Source organism: Equus caballus, chromosome 5, assembly GCF_041296265.1.
Source record: "Equus caballus isolate H_3958 breed thoroughbred chromosome 5, TB-T2T, whole genome shotgun sequence".
In the NCBI taxonomy this organism is placed as follows: domain Eukaryota; kingdom Metazoa; phylum Chordata; class Mammalia; order Perissodactyla; family Equidae; genus Equus; species Equus caballus.
The window spans coordinates 80,638,377-80,643,323 of record NC_091688.1 but is presented as its reverse complement, the minus strand read 5'-3'; positions in this window follow the sequence as shown (position 1 = coordinate 80,643,323).

The following is a 4,947-nucleotide window of genomic DNA, read 5'->3' as shown; positions in this document are numbered from 1 at the left end:
CTTAGAAGAAAGGAAACTTCTGTAATGGGTTTAGGAGAATATGAAACTGAAAGCACTGAGTACAGACCAGTGATTCAACAGAAAGAATTTCCGAAATTTGTGCTAGTAGGAGGGTACGTGAGTTTCACATGATTTCTCAACTAGAATCTTTATACGTATTTTTTGAAAGAGATCTTAGAGGTCATTTGCTGTTTTAAAAAGTGTCCATTAGATGTTTAAACATAGTAGAATGTATCTTAGGACTAGGGGTCAGTTTGAGAAGCCTAGGATGAGGAAGCATCATATTAATTTTTAGATCTAATTTCCTTTAATAATGGTCACTCTCAGAGTGGATCTGGTTCCTTATTTATATGTGCAGTAAGTGAGGAAAAGGACATGTCTTACACACTATATCATAAACACCCAGCACCTGGTACTTAATACCTAGTACACAGGTAGGAGGGGGCTCCAGGTATTGCACACATGTTCCAGGCTCAGTATTGACTTCTTCACATGGGTTGGATAACCTATATCTCATAACAAACATTTCCCCATGATTTTATAGAGACTGAGGCACAGAGAGATTTACTGTCTTGTCCAAAATCATAGGACCAAAAGTAATCTGAAGCGAATCACTCTTGATCCCAAACCCTCTTGTTAAGCCTCTTGCCTATATGTTCTGCCTTTCTATGTTTGCTGAGTGAATGGCAATAGCAGAAACGGCTTTATTTCTTGATCATTTTCCAAGAGCTAGATATGTTACAGGTCTAATTCAATCAGGACTACAAGTATGCAAAATAAGTGGCATTGTCTCTATTTTACCTTGAAAACGAGGCTGAGAGAGGGAGAACTAGAAATTGTGAGTGTTAATATAATAATCCCTATAAATTTATTCTTTCCCCTTCAGCTTCTTTAAAAGACATAAAATTGTATAAATCACTAGTTAGAGCAACAGTATAATATGCTTCAGGATCGTATTACGAGAATGATAACACATATATATGCACAAAAAGGGAGAAGAGAGAATAAAGTTATGGAGTTATAGAAGTAACATTTCTGTGTCTTACTGGAATTAGTTTAGCATAATTTTGAGACGGAGAAGTTATATATACGGTTAGCCCTGGAGCAACCACTAAGAAAATAATAGATCTCAACGTTCTTTCACTTTAAGACTTTGGTAAAAGAAGAGCAAACTAAATCTAAAGCAAGCAGAAGGAAGAAAATAATAAAGATTTTTGTAAATGAGAGAAAAATCAAGGACACCAAAAGCTGATTCTTTGAAAAGACTAACAAAATTGACAAACTTTTAGCTCAACTGGTCAAGAAAAAAAAAGACAGAAGACTCAAATTAGGAATGAAATAGAGGACTTTACTGGTGACTTTACAGAAGTAAAAAAGATTGTAAGGCAATACTGTGGACAACGCATGCCAGCAAATTAGTTAGAAAAAATGCACAAATTCCTAGAAAGACACAAACTACCGAAACTGTCTCAAGAAGAAATAGCCCATCTGAATAGACTTATAACAAATAAAGAGATTTAATTACTAATCAAAAAACCACCATCAAGAAAGGCTCAGGCCCAAATGGCTTCACTGGTGAATTCTACGAAATATTTGAAGAAGAATTAATACCAATTCCTCCCAAACTTGGCAAAAAATAGAAGAGGAAATTTACCCCAATTCCCCAAAATTATCTTACCACATTTCCTTTTTTCTCTGTCTGAACTGTTTGAGAGTTAGTTAGAGACATATTTCGTCTTTACTCCTAAATAATCCAGTGGGTTTTTTCTAAAACAGCAATTATCTTACAGAACCACAAGGTATTGACGTAATGTTCTTAGGTTATACACTTTTTTTGGTAGCTGCTTTTGTGAAAAGCTGGAATTCTGCCCCTTCCCCTTGGAAGGGAACCTTGAATGTCTGAACAGACATTTTAGGACAGTCATTGCAAATGTAAAACGGACATGTAGGTGTAAGAAGTGAGTAGTTAATATCTTTTATCTATCTGCCTATCTACGTTATTGTGAAATGACAGAAGTTTGAGTCAAGACTTCTGGCATCCTGTGGTGTCATTCTTTAAGCTTTTAAGGTGAGGGATTTAAGTCATTCTGTTAGGACTACTTAGGTCCTGACCTTGAGGTAATAAACAATATTCAAATTTTAAAAACTGTTCACACGATTATGATATCTTCACTAGTCTATTCCAGAACTAAAATTTGCGTATGGTGTTCAGTTAGTAAATTATTTTCACCAGGACAGACAGTACTTATAAAATATGGTTTTCAAACTGGGTGAATATATCAAAACCCCTCAAAATATGTTGAAGAATCCACAGAGCATAAAAAGGCTTGAATTTATTTGAATTCCATGTAAACCAAATATAAAAGCAATTGCCAATGTCTTAAAGAAAATTCACTATTATTTTGAGTGAGTTGTTGCAAATATTACATTTTAAAATGAGGATTGCTCTGCTGGAGGTCATGATGAAAAGTGACATTCTTCAAATAATGGAAATTTCATGGGAATCATTGAACTACTTGCTGAATTTCATCCATTTATGCATGACTACTTGAAGAAATGCCAAAGTTGAAAAAAACAAGTATAGTACCTGAATCTAAAAGAGATTATGATGAATTAGTCAAAATAAAAGGAAAACATGTATAAAGTGAAGAGTTAGAGTCCAAAAACTACCCCATTATTGTAGGTTTTTCATGATTTTGAGAAATACTCATCAATTGGCGATTATTGTGTGCTTCAGTAATTTCAGAAAACCATGAAAACTTTTTCTTTTTCCCAAAGGAAATCATTTATCTGTGACATTGTTCAGCAAAATGAAACATGTTCCGGATGATTGTAACTTGCCATTGAATAACATTTGTAGGCATTAGTATGACTACATCATGTGACAACGTAGCTATTATAAAAAGTAAAAACAAAGGGCTTCATGCACTCTTTAAAAAATATTAATAAATAAGTCAAATGTGCTATGTGGAGCTCACTCCCTTTCTCATCAGAGAATAAGCTGAGCTTCTAGTACCTGAAGTTATTGAATCCTTAAGTATCTTTCCAGTTATGTTTTCTCCTTGGGTTAGTCTTGTCTTGTAGAAGGAGTGTTTTAAGCACACAGCTCAACTTTTTAAAAATAGCATGAGTGGGATGCCCACTTTTGGCTCTGACAAGGAAAATCTAGAATGGGTGGTGGAGGAGGGAGTTGATGGACATCAATTATAGCCTGTGACAAGTTGCAGGAGCAAAGTCTATGGCATGTACCACTAGCTCATGTATATTAAGTCGTTTATACAATTGCAGATGGTCACCAACTTGAAGATATGGTGATGGATTGAGTTTAATGAAGGGCACAGTGATCCGAGAGGTGCAAGGGGTGAACCATTTTAGATGCATCTGGAGCACTGACTGGAATCCTCTCAGTCTCACCTCTGATCCCAGCTGTGGCTGCAGTGGGCAGTTCAAAGAAGGCCTAACTTATCTCAGGTGGGTAGCATCTTGCTTTATTAGGATGTGTAAAACCCACATCCTCACAAGAGATTACAGGGGTTATGAGATTGCAGTTTCCCGCTCAGTAACTTCCCTCTCTTGGCCTTTCTCGGACATGCTGGCCATGATCTTCGCCTAGGGCCTTTGCACTTGGTGTTTCTTCTGTGACTTATGCTGGTTCCCTAGATATCTAAGTGACCTACTCCCTTACAGCTTTAGGTGTTGCTGAAATGTCAGTTCATTGATGCTATTTTTGACCCCCTGTATAAAACTGGCGTACTCCAAATTGTCAGTACTTCAAACAGTGCCTGACCCATAAGGCTTTAATAAGTGTATGTTGATTGAATGAATCCAAGTTGTGGAAGTGAACATGTTGGTTAAAGATTATGCTCTTCTTTATTTTTATTTTTCTTCTGAGGAACATTTGCCCTGACCTAACATCTGTTGCCAATCTTCCACTTTTTTGCTTGAGGAAGATTAGCCCTGGGCTCACATCTATTGCCGATATTCCTCTACGTTATATGTGAGTAGCTGCCACAACATGGCTGCTGACAAGTGGTGTAGGTCCATGCCTGGGAACCTAACTCGGGATGCTGAAGTGGAGAGTGCCAAACTTAACCACTAGGCTATTGGGCCAGCCCCAAGGTTATGCTCTTTTTAAAAACTTTTGAGACATGTGAAATTTGCCTCTAGAAATATTTGCAGTCCCCCCCAACTTCTCCAAGTGTCTGTAAAAGCATCTGTCCTTTCACATCCTCCCAAATAGATGGAATCATGCTTTTTAGTCTTAGCTAAACTGAGAGGTAGAAAATGACATGCTGTTTTACTAGACAATTTTTCATGACTAGTGAAAAAAGCCATATAATTATATAATTATTTTTACCACATTTTCTTCTCATAGTTTGTAGGCTTTTTTGAGGCATTGAAGCCTGGGTTAGTGTTATAATAAGTAAAATGCACTTGCCTACTGTATGGCAGGCATTGTACTAAATTCTTTATAGGTGTTATTAATTAAACATAATTTTGCTTCTGATCTAGTTATTATTATTTTCATTTTACAGACCAGTAACTACAGTTTAAAGATGTTTAATGGCTTTTTCACAGCAGTTCACTGGACCGCAAGGCCTTGACAGTTAGTTGATTTGGAATTTACTCAAATGATGTGTCAGTTTAAAAGAAGAAGGTCAAATTTAGGTTCATCTATGGCTCTGTCCTGTATTTGCAAAAGTAGACTGAAATACTCTGGTACTGTATGTCCCTCCCTTTATCCTCACTAACTATGATGCCTGATTAGTTCTTTTATAAATGAAATGTCTGGGGCTGGCCCGGTGGCACAGCGGTTAAGTATGCACATTCTGCTTTGGTGGCCCGGGGTTCACTGGTTCAGATCCTGGGTGCGGACACGGCACAGCTTGGCAATCCATGCTGTGACAGGGGTCCCACATATAAAGTAGAGGAAGATGGGCATGGATG